This window comes from Triticum urartu, chromosome 7, assembly GCF_003073215.2.
Source record: "Triticum urartu cultivar G1812 chromosome 7, Tu2.1, whole genome shotgun sequence".
Classification (NCBI taxonomy): domain Eukaryota; kingdom Viridiplantae; phylum Streptophyta; class Magnoliopsida; order Poales; family Poaceae; genus Triticum; species Triticum urartu.
The window spans coordinates 275106098-275124866 of record NC_053028.1 but is presented as its reverse complement, the minus strand read 5'-3'; positions in this window follow the sequence as shown (position 1 = coordinate 275124866).

The following is an 18769-nucleotide window of genomic DNA, read 5'->3' as shown; positions in this document are numbered from 1 at the left end:
AAGTAGGGCCAAAGGGCTTGCTTGTGAGTGGATGTAGTATTGCGGTGAGGGCGGAAGCCTACTGGAGTCTCAAGCCCGCGATCTTCCACATCAAGTAACTCCATGAAGGCCTTCCACTTGACGAAAATCAACTTGCCATTGGTCATCCAAGTCAGAGTCCTGTCGGCATCAGTTCCAAGATGAACGGTAGCAAAGAATTGAGCCACCAAATCTGCATCGAAATCCTTGTTGAACTGCATGATCCTGAGAATGTTCAGCTGATTACACATCTGAAGGGCTTCGCCAAAGTACTCAGGGTCCTTTTCCATGGCATCAGTGTCAATGGAGTGAACATCAACATAGAGATTCTTCTTGTCCTTGATCACATCAAAATAGATGGCAAACTGAAAGCGGTTCCAGAACGGCCGGTTGACCAAAGTGGGATCTTCGTCCGCCTCATAGGGGTTGCGGCGACGCTTTCCCCAAAACTCCTTGGCAGTCATCTCAGTCACAGTCTTTCCCTTTGGCTTGTTGGCGGATCTCTTCGACTTCTGAGGTGGTGGAGGTGCACTTGCGGATGCGCCTGCTGGTGGCGGTTGAGTACTAGAGGAACCACCTGCTGGCTCAGAGGTGCAGCAGCGCTTTGACGTTGCATGCCCGGGGTTGACATGGCGGACCTGCTGCTCAGGATGATCATCACCTGGAACCAAACACAAGAACACGCAAAACAACCAGAAAGAACGAGCATAAGCCAACAAACACAACAAAAGGATCAAGGTATGGCAGGAACATGATGGAACTGGGCAAGCAGCGGTAGTACCGTGACATGCACGCGGCAGTACCGCCCAAGCGGTAGTACCGCTCCAAAGAGAGCGGTAGTACCGCTCGAGGCCAAGCAGTAGTACCGCTCCAAAGAGAGCGGTAGTACCGCTTGAGGCGATGAAACAACAGTTCCCTACTACCGTGGTCAGATCCGGCACTACCGGCCTACGAAATTCAAAAATATTCCTACCAAACTCTAATCAAGATAGTCTAGTTGCCTTCTCCAACCTACTCAAGCCTAGATTTAGCCAAAGATCTAGAGATGCAACCATCATTGCCCCTACGAAGCAAGATCTGAAAACGAGACAAAAGGAGAGAAGTAACGGGGGCGATACCGGCATCCATGGCAAGAGAACGAGGTGGGGATCGGCTCCACCAAAGGAAATGGAGAGGGACGCCCCGGAGGCGAAGATCTGCTGGAGCCCACCCGTGGCGGTGCGTGGCTGGAGAGAGGAAGATGAACGAGGGGGCGAAGCGAATGGGTATGGGGGAGAAGAAACCTCCCCCTGCCCCGATATAACCCCTTGGTCCCGTCCCGTAGCGGTAGTACCATGCTGGGGGGCGGTAGTACCACTTACGAGCGGTAGTACCGCCCAGCACGCCACGGCAACTAAACAACATGGCTTAGCTCGAAAAAAAGAGAAAAAAAGGCAAGAAGAAGAGAGAACACACCAGCAAGAGGCCAAGACACACCTCTTCAAGAGAGGGCGGTGGCCGAGGCCACCTATGTTTGAGTCAAGAGGTATGGCGCCGCGAAGATTTTAAACTTGGGCCCATGACCAACACTCGCCTTTGAAGCACAAGTACCATCAAGAATGGCTAATGTGAAAGACTTGATCAATTTATGCATAATGGGGGGAGGGAGAGTTCATTGAGAGAACAACACTCCCCCTATGTCCATGCCTACATCTAAACTGGACAACAAATTGAGTGTGGTGGGGGTGTGCAGAGGTTCAAGTCACATTGCTCGAATCAATTATATTTAGCTCATGCCTTAACTTGCGAAATCTTGCTTCATCCAAGGGCTTCGTAAAAATATCTGCAAGGTTATCATGAGTGTTGACGTAGTTGAGCTCGATCTCTCCTCGCCTTATGTGATCCCGGATGAAGTGATACTGAATCTCAATATGCTTCGTCTTGAAGTGTTGCACCAGGTTGAGAGAGATCTTGATGGCACTTTCATTGTCAAACCAAAGAGGCACTTTGTCACAAATGACACCGTAATCCTTTAAAGTTTGTCTCATCCATAAGAGTTGTGCACAACGACTACCGGCCGCTACATACTCCGCTTCGGTGGACGAGAGAGACACACAACTTTGCTTTTTGGAAGACCAACTTACCAAAGAGCAACCAAGGAATTGGCACCCTCCGGAAGTGGACTTCCTATCCACTTTGTCTCCCTCCCAATCGGAATCTGAATACCCTACAAGCTTGAAGTTTGCTCCTCTTGGGTACCATAAGCCAAAGTTTGGGGTATGAGCCAAATATTGAAAGATTCGTTTGACCGCCACATAGTGACTTTCCTTAGGTGTGGCTTGAAAACGTGCACAAATTCCCACACTCAACATGATATCCGGTCTAGATGCACAAAGGTAAAGCAAGGATCCAATCATGGAGCGTTATACCTTTTGATCCACCGCTTTACCATTGGGATCTATGTCAAGTTGGCACTTGGTGGGCATTGGAGTGGAAGCCGGCTTGACGTGACTTAGCTTGAATCTCTTGAGCATGTCTTGAGTGTATTTGGCTTGGTTGATGAAGGTTCCTTCTCTTCTTTGCTTCACTTCGAACCCTAGAAAGAACTTCAACTCTCCCATGGAAGACATCTCGAACTTTGAGGTCATGAGAGCGGCAAATTCCTCATTGAAAGCTTTGTTAGGGGAACCAAAGATAATATCATTATCGGTGTCAAAACCGGCGGATCTCGGGTAGGGGGTCCCGAACTGTGCGTCTAGGCCGGATGGTAACAGGAGGCAAGGGACACGAAGTTTTACCCAGGTTCGAGCCCTCTCGATGGAGGTAAAACCCTACGTCCTGCTTGATTAATATTGATGATATGGGTAGTACAAGAGTAGATCTACCACGAGATCAGAGAGGCTAAACCCTAGAAGCTATCCTATGGTATGATTGTTGATGTGTATGTTGTCCTACAGACTAAAACCCTCCGGTTTATATAGACACCGGAGAGGGTTAGGATTACATAGAGTCGATTACAATGGTAGGAGATCTGAACATCCGTATCACCAAGCGGACCTTCCACGCCAAGGAAAGTCCCTTCCGGACACGGGACGGAGTCTTCAATCTCCATCTGGATGCTCCTGGAGGTCTAGCGAATGTGGCCCACTAATTGATGGAGTCCTGAACTAGGGGGTACTCACCATGTCATCTCCCGACGAGGTGGGTCGGGCCAAGGACCCCCATGGCGGTTCACTAATGGGACACTTTGGGATGCCCATGACGCATACAAGGGAGATTAAACAAAGACTTGGTGCACAAAACGAGAACTCATGTAATCCTAGGCCTCTGGTACATTATATAAATCAAGGACAGCTAGTCAATAGATCATTACAACTTAGATTACAAGAAAGCTAGAACTCATTCATACGATCTTGAGGTAGATCGTCATGTATTCTGTACCCCATTGCAATCAATACAACAAGAGCAGGACGCAGGGTTTTACCTCTTCAATAGGGCCCGAACCTGGGTAAAATCGTGTCTTTCCCTACTTCCTGTTACCACCTAGCCGAGACCACCAGCTCGGGACCCCTACCCAAGATCCACCGGTTTTAACACTAACACTAGTTGGTTTCCTTGGGGGTGTCGGCCCACCCCCTTATCCAGGACACCATCAATGGCGCACCCATATGAGCACTCTCCTCATCTTCTTTTTTGGTGTCGATGGGAAGGAACGTGAAGAGGATCCTTTGCCCCCCTTGGGTGGAGATGGACATGGCATGGAGATGGTTGCACAGATGGACGTGGAGGCCGAGCATATGGATGTTTCCGCCCGAGCTGTATAACACGGACGATTAGCCGCAGTGGGTCATGGTCGCTGAAGTGTATTACCCTCACAACCAAGCGACATTCCATACATCCTACCATGATGGTGGCCGCGGCAGTGGTGCTACACATGGTTGTGGCCGTGGCGCCAGTTGTGGCTTCGGACGTTGATGTGGCGACTTCCATGGCATCGGCAGGCGCCTTGGCAGTGGTCGTGGTCGTGGCCAGAACTAGGCGGTAATCATGATCATGGACACAACTAGGCCGTGGCTATACGACTATATTAGTTTGTTAAAATAGTTTGTATTATTACGTGTTGTATCGGATGGTTTCACACTGCAACAATTTTGGGAGGAAATCAATTATGTTTGTCTTAATGTGTACAAAGATTTTAAAATTATGTGACCAAATGGTGAACATGTTGGTGTGTACTCCAATGAGTTAAATTCAGTGAAATTCAATCAAATTTAAGTGAAAGTGGAATGAATGTTTGTACTCACCAAAGGTTCAACATATAAAGGTATTTGGGTTGTCAACATTTTCAAGTAATGTATCAATAGTTGTTTTAATTTGCAAGAGTTGTGTAGTATGATCAAGTTCACAAGACATGACTTTCGTCCTTATCATTTCATAGCACATAGTTAAAACTATTTTAGCGAAGGGAAAATAATTAACGTAATACTTAACAAGCAATACTGTAGCTCATCTGTTGGAGCTTTGGCAGACAGTCAAGCACCTCGTCCCACCTCTCGCGTTGCCTCCCCCGCGGGCGACTCGGGAGGGTTCCGTCGCCGCCTAGTCCATCCAGCGCCCTTCTCCCCCTCCACCGCTGCCGATGGTCGGCGTCGGGCAAAGCCCGTGTGTGCGACGGCGGCGGAAGAGGGTCTCTCCTCCCGTTCCCGGATTTGCGGTGGCGCGGGCGTCCTAATCTGCGGGGTGCGTCCCTCCCAACGGTGTGGAGGATCCCGAAGGCGGTGAACTCGCGGCGGTGCACGGGTGCCGAGATCCATGGGTGTGGGACTCCTGACAGCGTGCGGGCTCCCGGCGACGGCGGGATCGGTCGACGGAGGGCTTGCGCAATGGCGTCAGCCGCGCGGTGCCGGATCTCGTCGCTCGCGGCGGGTCTCGGCACTCCGCCTTCATGGAGGAACCTGGACCAGGGGCGGTGGCCCCGTTAGGCATGGCGACGGCGCCCTCGGCTGGCGACATTCACGGGGGGTGGATGGACAGCATCTTGACTGCATGGGCGGTGAGTCACCGGTGGATCTCCTCCGCGCTGCAGGCTCTCTCCCGCTGCACTTGGTGGCTTACGATCACGGTCGTCGGCCTCGGTGCGTTCGCGGGGGCTGGTAGAGGTGACATCGGATCATAGCAAACTCTGGATGACTCGTTCATCCCGACGGTGGCGATGACCAGGGTCGCCGTTCTCCTACTTGTAGGCACCGTCGAGGTCCCTCCCTCCACCCTGACCCCATGCCCGGGTGAAAACCCTAAATCTCCTTAGATTGGGTGGCGACGACACTACGTGTGGCGTACCCTTCTTGGAGGCGCCGCCTGGGGCGTTTGGGTGCTCGGTTTGAGGAACTGCAGGCGAAGGAGATGGGACCAGTGGCAGCAGGTGGTGTTTCGCGTCGGAGGAGCGGTGTGGCATCTGGCACGTCGAGAACAACGGGTCTCAGCGGCATGGAGCAGCGGGTTCTTGCCGGTGGGCGTGTGATGATCGACGAGCGCAGGATGGTGGCCTTGTCTGGCGTCGTGGTGGCGTCGACAGCAGCTAGACCAGGCAAGGTAGATGCAGCCGTATAGCACTGAAAATGGATTGGTGGCAGGTGGCTGCGGTGACCTCATACCCGACAGGCGTCCTGGTTGAGGAGTGAGCCGGACTGGTGGGTGCCCCATACCCGGCAGGCGTCCTGGTTGGGACCTCAGGTCTTAGATGTTAGGTTTGGCTGCGAGGTCTATTTGGTATTAGGCCCAGACTATCAGCATCCCTACATCAACTAGATAGGAGTAGCGACAGATGTTGCCTAGACGGTAGCTTTAGTCTTACTATTGTATGACTTTGTAAAGTCTTGTGTGAATAATTAATAAAGTGGTTGAATGCGTCATCTTGATGCAGAGGCCGGGGGTCCTCCTCCATTTCTAAAAAACTTAACAAGCAATGCTTGAAAACCTTGACATCTACATGTACTTAAGATATACCCCACGTGCAGTACTTAACATACATTATTTAAAACCCATGATTTGAGGAAAGAATAGCTTAGGATCTGCATGATATAATCTCGGCAATGAATAGGAAAATCCCTTTAGTGCCTTTGTACAGTGCATAAGCATAACATTGACTCACATTTTTAAATGTGGACGCATTGCCATCACAGCCTCCCACTTATTAATGTAAATGGTTCCATTTCTATGGGAAATGAAGTACCTTGCCATCACCATCCTGTTCTAAGCAATAGCTAGTGTGATTTGACCAGAAGGGGGCATCAATTCAGGAACAACTGAAGGCGGTAATATTTGTTACAAGACGAATAAAACAATTGTAACACTGTATGAAGCAAGAGTTTATGAAGAGCATATATAACATAAAATACTTTGTACCAAAGTTTTGTGAATGATACAATTGATCATTTTCAAGGTATACACCAATGGCACACATATTCCATTATGCCTCCATCATGGAAACGCTTAGCAAGGGAATCAAGTCCGCAAAGAAAGTTGATGAGATGCTTCAAATCTTTCCAATGAAATTTGGATTGAGGTCTAACATTCATCTCTTCACCTACATGTTTTAACAAACCCTACATCGACATAATATACTTTTCACAAATTACTATAAATAGTTTAGTAGTTACAAGTATAGAAACATAGTTAAAAAATCCTAATTTATTGCTTAAGTACTAGTAAGTCAGAACAACTATACTAATTTTGCTAAGTTATAGTTCAACATGCAAGAAGTCGAAAGAAAACAAACTTTGATTGTTAGTCCATTGAGGAATCTGATACATCTCCAGCGTATCTATAATTTTTTATTGTTCCATGCTATTATATTATCCATCTAGGATGTTTTATATGCATTTATATGCTATTTTATATGATTTTTGGGACTAACCTATTAACCTAGAGCCCAGTGCCAGCTTCTGTTTTTTCCTTGTTTTTGAGTATCGCAGAAAAGGAACATCAAACGGAGTCCAATTGACCTGAATATTTATGGAGATCATTTTTGGACCAGAAGAAGCCCACGGGGCATCGGAGATGGACCAGAAGAGTCCCGAGGCCACCACGAGGGTGGGGGCGCGCCCTACCCCCCTGGGCGCGCCCCCTACCTCGTGGCCGCCTCGTGGACCCCCCCTGACTTGTTCCTGGTGCCAATGCCTCTTATATAACCCCAAACTTCCAGAAAGAAACCTAGATCAGTAGTTCCGCTGCCTCAAGCCTCAGTAGCCACCGAAAACCAATCTAGAACTGTTCCGGCACCCTGCCGGAGGGGGAATCCCTCTCCGGTGGCCATCTTCATCATCCCAGCGCTCTCCATGATGAGGAGGGAGTAGTTCACCCTCGGGGTTGAGGGTATGTACCAGTAGCTATGTGTTTGATCTCTCTCCCTTGTGTTCTTGATTTGGCACGATCTTGATGTATCGCGAGCTTTGCTATTGTAGTTGGATCTTATGATGTTTCTCCCCCTCTACTCTCTTGTAATGGATTGAGTTTTCCCTTTGAAGTTATCTTATAGGATTGAGTCTTTAAGGATTTTAGAACACTTGATGTATGTCTTGCATGTGCTTATCTGTGGTGACAATGGGATATTCACGTGATCCACTTGATCTATGTTTTGGTGATCAACTTGCGGGTTCAGTGACCTTGTGAACTTATGCATAGGGGTTGGCGACTCTCCGGTAGAAACTTTGGGGAACTCTTTGAAGTTCTTTGTGTTGGTTGAATAGATGAATTTGAGATTATGTGATGCATATCGTATAATCATACCCACGGATACTTGAGGTGACATTGGAGTATCTAGGTGACATTAGGGTTTTGGTTGATTTGTGTCTTAAGATGTTTTTCTAGTATGAACTCTAGGATAGATCGAAGGAAAGAATAGCTTCGTGTTATTTTACTACGGACTCTTGAATAGATCGATCAGAAAGGATAACTTTGAGGTGGTTTCGTACCCTACAATAATCTCTTCGTTTCTTCTCCGCTATTAGTGACTTTGGAGTGACTCTTTGTTGCATGTTGAGGGATTGTTATATGATCCAATTATGTTAGTATTGTTGAGAGAACTTCCACTAGTGAAAGTATGAACCCTAGGCCTTGTTTCCAAGCATTGCAATACCGTTTTCGCTCACTTTTATCATTAGTTACCTTGCTGTTTTTATATTTTCAGATTACAAAAACCTATATCTACCATCCATATTGCACTTGTATCACCATCTCTTCACCGAACTAGTGCACCTATACAATTTACTGTTGGGGACACAAGAGACTCTTTGTTATTTGGTTGCAGGGTTGTTTGAGAGAGACCATATTCATCCTACATCTCCCATGGATTGATAAACCTTAGGTCATCCACTTGAGGGAAATTTGCTACTGTCCTACAAACATCTGCACTTGGAGGCCCAACAACGTCTACAAGAAGAAGGTTGTGTAGTAGGCATCAAGCTCTTTTCTGGCGTCGTTGCCGGGGAGGTTAGCGCTTGAAGGTATATCTTTAGATCTTGCAGTCGAATCTTTTTGTTTCTTGTTTTATCACTAGTTTAGTTTATAAAAGAAAACTAAAAAATGGAATTGAGGGTGCCTCAGATGCTTCATCTTTTTAATATCTTTCGTGAAAATTATGGGAAGGAAAATTGTGCCCGAGTGCTAGAAGAAGGATGCATTAAAATGTTTGGCACTAAATCTTTGAATGATGAGCATGATTACAGTGTTGTTGGTACGAACTCTTTGAATATCCATAGTATTAATGATGATTGCACTAGTCATGATGAAAATGTCTCTTATAAGCATGTCAATTTTTGTGGAGTGCATAGAGCTTGCAAGCACACACCAAATAGGGAAGGTAGATTTTGCAAGAGGCATAAGTATTTAGAAACTAAATGGTTGCAAGAGAGGCTAAATGCTTGTGCTGAAAATTTAAAATTTCTTTGCCATCCTTGTGAACTTTGCAATGACCGTGATTATATAAATCTTCAATGCAAATTGTTTCATGATCGAATCATGTCCAAAAATTGTGATGACTTGATTTCCCTTGCACATCATAATGAACTTAGTTTGCTTGTGGGTTATGAAGAAATGAAACGTATAACTAAGGATCTTCCAGAATTTGTCCTTGATAAAGTTCTTGATTTTGATCTAGAGGAAATTTATATGTATTTTGCGGTGAATTGCATTGAAAATCCTTATATTGCCAATTACATAAAGACAAGAAAACAAATATAAGATGAAGAAAATACTAATGAAAGGGAAGAGACTTCCCAATATCCTCCTATTATTTCTTATGATGAATCAGGTAACGAGGAGGAGCCTTCTATTCAACCAATCTCATTAATAAGGAGCTCCAAAAAGAGGATTAAACCCACACATAATGTGAAGAAGAAAAAGAAAAGACGGAGAAACAAAGGAAAAAGGTATCCCTCCCAAATGATGTTGCTCCTATTACTCATTGTGATGATGATAATTGCTATACTATTGGTTCTATCCATACTATTAATGATGAGAGTGATTATGCTTATGATATGCAAAGGCCCAAGCTTGGGGATGCTATGTTTGATGAGAATGACATGTTTGAGAATTTATTTGCTACAATTAATGTTTGTCCCAAGCTTGGGGATGCTATGTTTAATGAAGATGATATTTTTAGTCTCCCAAGTTTTGATGAGCATTTTTATTATGATGATAGCATGCCTCCTATTTATGATGATTATATTGATGAAAGTAGGTTTGGAAGAGTGTCAACTTTAGGAAGTAATGATCCCACTACTTTGGAGGATGTTGAATCTTATTGTGATAATTATAAAAGTGGATTTGGAGAGGTCATGACTTTATTTAGTAATGATTCCACTATCTTGGAAGAGGTTTCAATTGATTATGATGAGAACAAAGTTGCTACTTATGATGATTATTGCGATGATAATTATGTTCTAAAAAGTAGTGATGATTATATTTAAAAAACCTGTCATGATTATGATTACCCTTTTTCTGAACATTACTCTTTTAATGTGGAAATGATTTATAGTATTCGAGTTTCTTATGATACTCCCACTATTCCGAATGAGAAGAATTTTGATTATGTGGAGAGTAATAAAAATTCTATGCTTGTAGATCATGAAAAGAATGCTTTATGTGATAGTCATATTGTTGAATTCATTCATGATGCTACTGAAAATTATTATGAGGGAGGAATATGTGCTTGTAGGAATTGCAATAATATCAAGTTTCCTCTCTATGTGTTGAAAATCTTGAAGCTATGCTTGTTTTACCTTCCTATGCAAGTTGATTCTTGTTCCCATAAGTTGTTTGCTCAAAAAGTCCCTATGCATAGTAAGTGGGTTAGACTTAAATGTGCTAGTCATATTCTTCATGATGCTCTCTTCATGTTTCAATTCTTGTCTTTTATGTGAGCATCATTGAAATTATCATGCCTAGCTAAAAAGGCAATAAAGAAAAACGCTTGTTGGGAGCAACCCAATTTTATTTTTGCTCTTTGATTTTTGTTCCTATTTAGTAATAAATAATTAATCTAGCTTCTATTTTGATTGTGTTTTTTATGTTTTAATTAGTGTTTGTGCCAAGTAAAGCCTTTAGGATCTTCTTGGGTGATTATTGTTTGATCTTGCTAATAAAAACAGAAAGTATGCGCTCACGAAGATAATTTTCATTTTTACCATAGAGCGATAAAATACCAATTCCAACTGAAGTAGATCAATATACAAATTTTCTTGGTCGTCCTAATTTTTCAGAATTTTTGGAGTTACAAAAGTATTCGAAACCTCCAGATTACTACAGACTGTTCTATTTTTGACAGATTCTGTTTTCATTGTGTTGTTTCCTTATTTTGATGAATCTATGAGTAGTGTCGGAGGGTATGAACCATGGAGAAGTTGGAATACAGTAGATATTACACCAATATGAATTTATAATGAGTTCACAACAGTACCAAAAATGGTGATTTATTTTCTTATACTAACGGAGCTTACGAGTTTTCTGTTGAGTTTTGTGTTGTGAAGTTTTCAAGTTTTGGGTAAAGATTCGATGGACTATGAAATAAGGAGAGGCAAGAGCCTAATCTTGGGGATGCCCAAGGCACCCCAAGGTAATATTCAAGTACAACCAAGAGCCTAAGCTTGGGGATGCCCCGGAAGGCATCCCCTCTTTCGTCTTCATTCATCGGTAACTTTACTTGGGGCTATATTTTTATTCACCACATGATATGTGTTTTGCTTGGAGCGTCATTTTCTTTTCTTTTGTTTTGCTTGTTTTTTGAATAAAATACCAAGATCTGGAATTCTTAAATGTTAGAGTCTTCACATAGTTGCATAATTATTCGACTACTCATTGATCTTCACTTATATCTTTCGAAGTAGTTTGTCATTTGCTCTAGTGCTTGACTTATATCCTTTTAGAGCACGGCAGTGGTTTTATTTTGAAGAAATAGATGAACTCTCATTCTTCACTTATATTATTTTGAGAGTCCTAAACAACATGGTAATTTTCTTTGGTTATGAAACTAGTCCTAATATGATAGGCATCCAAGATGGGTATAATAAAAACTTTCATATAGAGTGCATTAAATACTATGAGAAGTTTGATACTTGATAATTGTTTTGAGATATAAAGATGGTAATATTAGAGTCGTGCCAATTGATTAATTGTGAAATTGAGAAATACTTGTGTCGAGGTTTGCAAGTCCCGCAGCATGCACGTATGGTAACCGTTGTGTGATAAATTTGAAGCATGAGGTGTTCTTTGATTGCTTTCCTTATGAGTGGCGGTTGGGGACGAGCGATGCTCTTTTCCTACCAATGTATCCCCCTAGGAGCATGCTCATAGTGCTTTGGGTTTGATGACTTGTAGATTTTTGCAATAAGTATGTGAGTTCTTTATGACTAATGTTGAGTCCATGGATTATACGCACTCTCACCCTTCCATCATTCTAGCCTCTTTGGTACCGTGCATTTCCCTTTCTCACCTCGAGAGTTGGTGCAAACTTTGCCGGTGCATCCAAACCCCGTGATATGATACGCTCTATCACACATAAGCCTCCTTATATCTTCCTCAAAACAGCCACCATACAACTTTCCACCGTTCCGTTTATTATGACATGATCCATCACTGTCATATTGCCTTGAATGATCATGTAGTTGACATCACATTTGTGGCAAAGCCACCATTCATAATTTTTTCATACATGTCACTCTTGATGCATTGCACATCCCGATACACCATCGAAGGCACTCATATAGAGTCATATTTTGTTCTAAGTATCGAGTTGTAATTCTTGAGTTGTAAGTAAATAGAAGTGTGATGATCTTTATTATTAGAGCATTGTCCCATGTGAGGAAAGGATGATGGAGACTATGATTCCCCCATAAGTCGGGATGAGATTCCGGATGAAAAAAGAGGCCAAAGAAGCCCAAATAAAAAAAGAGGCCAAAGAAGCCCACCCAAAAATGATGAGAGAAAAAGAGAGAAGGGACAATTTTACTATCCTTTTTCCACACTTGTGCTTCAAAGTAGCACCATGATCTTCATAATAGAGAGTCTCCTATTTTGTCACTTTCATATACTAGTGGGAATTTTTCATTATAGAACTTGGCTTGTATATTCCAATGATGGGCTTCCTCAAAATGCCCTAGGTCTTCGTGAGCAAGCGAGTTGGATGCACACCCACTTAGTTTCTTTTGTTGAGCTTTCATACATTTATAGCTCTAGTGCATCCGTTGCATGGAAATCCCTACTCGTCGCATTGACATCAATTGATGATCATCCCCATAGCTCGTTGATTAGCCACGTCGATGTGATACTTTCTCCTTTTTTGTCTTCTCCACACAACCTCCATCGTCATATTCTGTTCCACATATAGTGCTATGTCCATGGCTTGTGCTCATGTATTGCTTGAAAGTTGAAAAAGTTTGATAATACCAAAGTATGAAACAATTGCTTGGCTTGTCATCGGGGTTGTGCATGGTCAGAGCATTTTGTGTGACGAAAATGAAGCATGGCCAAACTATATGATTTTGTAGGGATGAGCTTTCTTTGGCTATGTTATTTTGAGAGGACATAATTGCTTGGTTAGTATGCTTGAAGTATTATTGTTTTTATGTCAATATTAAACGTTTGTCTTGAATATTATGTATCTGAATATTCTTGCCACAATTGAATATGTTAGGTAGCATTCCACATCAAAAATTCCTTTTTATCATTTACCTACTCGAGGACGAGCAGGAATTAAGCTTGGGTATGCTTGATACGTCTCCAACATATCTATAATTTTTTATTGTTCCATACTATTATATTATCCATCTAGGATGTTTTATATGCATTTATATGCTATTTTATATGATTTTTGGGACTAACCTATTAACCTAGAGCCCAGTGCCAGTTTCTGTTTTTTCCTTGTTTTTGAGTATCGCGGAAAAGGAATATCAAACAGAGTCCAATTGACCTGAAAATTTACGGAGATCATTTTTGGACCAGAAGAAGCCCACGGAGCATCGGAGATGGACCAGAAGAGTCCCGAGGCCACCATGAGGGTGGGGGCGCGCGCCCCCTACCTCGTGGCCGCCTCGTCGACTCCCTGACTTGTTCTCGACGCCAACGCCTCTTATATAACCACAAACTTCCAGAAAGAAACCAAGATCGGTGGTTCTGCCGCCGCAAGCCTCAGTAGCCACCGAAAACCAATCTAGACCCGTTCCGGCACCCTGCCGGAGGGGGGAATCCCTCTCCGGTGGCCATCTTCATCATCCCAGCGCTCTCCATGACGAGGAGGGAGTAGTTCACCCTCGGGGATGAGGGTATGTACCAGTAGCTATGTGTTTGATCTCTCTCTCTCTCGTGTTCTTGATTTGGCACGATCTTGATGTATCGCGAGCTTTGCTATTATAGTTGGATCTTATGATGTTTCTCCCCCTCTACTCTCTTGTAATGGATTGAGTTTTCCCTTTGAAGTTATCTTATCGGATTGAGTCTTTAAGGATTTGAAAACACTTGATGTATGTCTTGCATGTGCTTATCTGTGGTGACAATGGGATATTCATGTGATCCACTTGATGTATGTTTTGGTGATCAACTTGCGGGTTCAGTGACCTTGTGAACTTATGCATAGGGGTTGGCGACTCTCCGGTAGAAACTTTGGGGCACTCTTTGAAGTTCTTTGTGTTGGTTGAATAGATGAATCTGAGATTGTGTGATGCATATCGTATAATGATACCCCCGGATACTTGAGGTGACATTGGAGTATCTAGGTGACAATAGGGTTTTGGTTGATTTGTGTCTTGAGGTGTTATTCTAGTACGAACTCTAGGATAGATCGAACGGAAAGAATAGCTTCGTGTTATTTTACTACGGACTCTTGAATAGATCGATCGGAAAGGATAACTTTGAGGTGGTTTCGTACCCTACAATAATCTCTTCGTTTGTTCTCCGTTATCAGTGACTTTGGAGTGACTCTTTGTGGCATGTTGAGGGATTGTTATATGATCCAATTATGTTATTATTGTTGAGAGAACTTGCACTAGTGAAAGTATGAACCCTAGGCCTTGTTTCCAAGAATTGCAATACCATTTTTGCTCACTTTTATCATTAGTTACCTTGCTGTTTTTTTATTTTCAGATTACAAAAACCTATATCTACCGTCCATATTGCACTTGTATCACCATCTCTTCGCCGAACTAGTGCACCTATACAATTTACTATTGTATTGGGTATGTTGGGGACACAAGAGACTCTTTGTTATTTGGTTGCAGGGTTGTTTGACAGAGACCATCTTCATCCTACGCCTCCCATGGATTGATAAACCTTAGGTCATCCACTTGAGGGAAATTTGCTAATGTCCTACAAACCTCTGCACTTGGAGGTCCAACAACATCTACAAGAAGAAGGTTGTGTAGTAGACATCAGAATATCATTTGGTAAGTCCACATGGATGATAAAACCTAATTGTGTTATATCAACTAACACTTTAGTGCCAGCTTTCAGCACGCAACGCGCAGAAAACACTCTCCACATGCCTAGATGAAAATAGGAGTGGCCTTCATCATCGTTATTGAGCCAAACTTGGAACATATATCCATGGTTTGTCTGCAATGTAACCTCAGTAGAGTCTTCATTTAAGTAAAGGCCAAACTTCTCTACCATCATATAAGCCGGTGCAAAGAGGAGAGGATGGGTGTTAAAAACTGGATGCCTCCAAAAAATAAGAGAGAAACCGGAACTATACATTTTTAGAGAGAAAAAGAAATAGTTGCTAAGGTGGTATGATGAGGTGGGAGATAGCATGTATGCTGAGTTGGAGTGTGTGCATCTCAAGATAATTGAGAAACAAATTCCACTTTCGTCCATCCTCCCTGCCATTAGACTATTAGCTCTTACAGGTGAGGAATTTATTGGACAACATCAAGGCTCTAGAGAAGGATGACCTCCAGTGGCGTGCCCCCCTGCAACGACGACGAAGAGGGGTCATGAGCAGGCTGGTAGCCCATAATATCTAGTTGTTATCTCATTTGCGAGATGGGAGAACATGCCACATAGGGATGCATAGGCAGTGAGGGTGGGCTCAATGCGCTCGTAGCTGCAACAGTCACTGACGAAGCCGTTGTGGCCACCAAAGTGGATGTTGGGGTCGGTACCCCCACTATCATATAATGCACCAAACCCCTTGATGCACCACATGATGGAGACGAGCAGCAACAACGTCCGTGTTATTCATTGTAGCAGCGATGGTGGAGCAAGAATATGGCCCTAATGCTTGAGTGGATTGGGAATGGCGAGACATTCAGGTGAGGGGATTAAAGTTGAATAAATTGATGGTGAATGAAGAGACAAAGAAAACCGGTGTGAATAGGAGAGGACGGGAGTTAAAAACTTGATGCCTCCAAAAAATAAGAGAGATGTTGGAACTATAGATTTTTAAGAATAAAAGGAAATAACTATTGAGTGGCATACTAAGGTGGGGGGATTGCATGTAGTGCTAAGTTTTATATATATATATATATATATAGAGAGAGAGAGAGAGAGAGTATTTAAAGATAATTGAGATAGTGGGGATGAACTTCTTAGAGCAACTGTAGCAGACCCCGCATCCGGCCGGCCCGCAAAACGTGTTTGCAGGTCGTGGAAACCCGCTTTTGCGGGCTGGCTCGGATGGTCACAGATGCAGACCCCCCAAACGGACCCGTAAAAACTATATTTCGCGAATATAACTTTTTATGGGTCGGCTTCTGCGGGTTTTGCTCAGACACCGCTGCGACGACCCACAAATAGAAAATGGCAATTATCGTATTTGACATAGGTTTTCACAAATATGTTCAAATTCAAATGACATAACACAGTTTTATGCGCAAATAAAAGCCAAGTTCAGTACGACAAATGCAAAAGAGGGCCCTGCAAAAGTTTGCGCCCATGTCCGGCACCATCTTGGTCGATCTTCACTCCGCACCATCTTGGTCGAGACCATCTTGAAGTTCATCGCCACCAACGAATCCATCTCCGACTCTTGTTCCAACTCCCGCACCAAAATCATCGACATTGCCACCATATGGAGCAGAGAAAACATCTCCGGAACTGTAGCATGCACTGGTCGACGCAACCATTCTCCTCTTCAAGATTTCTCTCCTTGCCATATCATGCCATGTTTTGGTGAGATCGTCCATGTCATTGCGGTTCATTGACATGATCTTGTTCTCTTCGGCGAGCAGCTTGGACATGGCTTTGTTTTCTGCAGTGCGTGCTCTTCTCTCCTCAATGGTAACTTTGCGCAGCCCCTCTTCCTTGAGCAATTGCCACTTTTCTTGCTTCTCCTTTGCCTTCTTCTCGGCCAACTCTTTCTTGATCTCCAACAACTTCAACAACATCAACTCGTTTGATTGCACCATGGCATCAATCTTCTCCCTCAAGCTCGATGCTTCTTGCTCTTTCTTCATCTTCTCTTTAGTCTTCTTGTCGCCATCAGGCTTGTGCAAATTTCTTGGGCCATCATCATCCTCATCTTCATCCATGTTTGCAAGTGAGCCTCTCTTTGGTGGGGATTCTTTGTCGATCAACTTCCACTTCTCGCACTTTTGGAGCAACTCCCAACAATGCTCTAATTTGAAGAATTTGCCTTCCGAAGCTTCCATGTCCTTGTATCTATGTTGAGCAATATTGTCCTACACAATGTGAATAAAGTGATGCAATCATTTCCCATGATGCAAATATGATGATGCACAACTTGAACAAAGGCAAAACAAACTCAAACAATCGGATTCCACGGTTCCACTTGGAGGTGCATTGCATACTTGGTCCAAGCAAGCTGCCCAATGGCTGCACATAGGCTTGATATTCTCCCAATGCCCTTGAAGCGACCGAAATGTGTGTGGAGTCCTATTGGGATGGTTTGCCATAATGCGGAAGTATTGATCTTCGATCCTTTGCCAATATCTCTTGGAGGTTTGAGAAGTACCCGTGCATGCATCAAGAGACACCGTACTCCATGCTTTGATCAAAGCTTGATCTTCCAAGATCGTGTAGTTCTTCGATCTTTGGCTTTTCCCAGTTCTTGTTTGCAATTATTCATACGCTTCCGCTTCGATCTCCTCCAATTCTTCCTCACAACCATGATCGCCATGCCGCCCTCCGTTTCATTGTAGTCGAATGCAGCGAACGGGGCTTGATCAATGTCAACGGCGTTGGTGTCTAACAAGTTCACGAACTCGGCAGTTGCATTGTTCGAACCACCGCTATAGTGAACGATAACAAGTCATGAGCTATCGCAAAAAATGGCGAAAAATGAAAGGAAATCGCCAATGACCGAAGACGTATACCTTCCGGCCATTTCGTCGAGCACCTCGCTTGTGGGGGGAGCAGCACCGTTGAACGGCATCGTCGGGGCACCTCTTTCCGGGATGAAGTGAGAGGATGAAGAAGGCGGCTTCTTTGTACCCGGAATCTTCCTCCGGTTTACGCCGGCGACCTTGCCGACCTTCTCCGCCGCCGGCCGGGATCACGCTGCGGCGTTGGCGCCCGGAGCGCGGGCCTTCGTGGCAGGAGTAGCCGGATTCCCGCCATGCACGACCACGTTGCCCTGCTGCTTGCGGGCAGGCGCGGTGTTAGCTTGGGCGGCGGCGGGGGCCAACATGGCCGGCGACGAGATCCGCCCGAGGGGTAGAAGCGTGTGCGACCTCAACGGTGACGGGGGATAGCAGAGAGTTGTCCATGGCGGCGAGGGACGACCGGGGAGAAAGCACCGGAGCATGGGGAGGCGGGGCAATGGTGACGGAGGATGGGGGAGCGGGAAAGGGCGCGCGGAAATGTCCCTCCCGCCAAATCTCGCTGCGGATAGGGGTTGAGTTCGGGTCGTCCTTCCAACCTGTGAAACTAGAGATTGGGGAAGAAGATTTGCTGCGCCCCGTAAAAATATTTGCGGACTGGAGCAGGATACAGGGTCTAATCAGGCAGGTTTTCCCGCCCAACCCGCACTTTAGCGGTTATTTTGCGGGTCGGGACGGGATGTGGAATCTGCTAGAATTGCTCTTAGATGTATATAGGATTTAGCATGTCTTTCAGTGACTACGTGTTTGAGTTATTTGCCTAGTCACTTGACATCTCGTCTTAACAGATGGACCTAAACTTTTAGTTTGGAAAAAATAGAAACAAGGAAAGCAGTAGGAAATATCACACCTAAGATTAAACCTAAAATCTAAAAAGTGCATATGCACTGTTTGGGCGAACCGAGCGGTCGGCTCCTGGCCACTCGATTCCAAGCGGACATAGT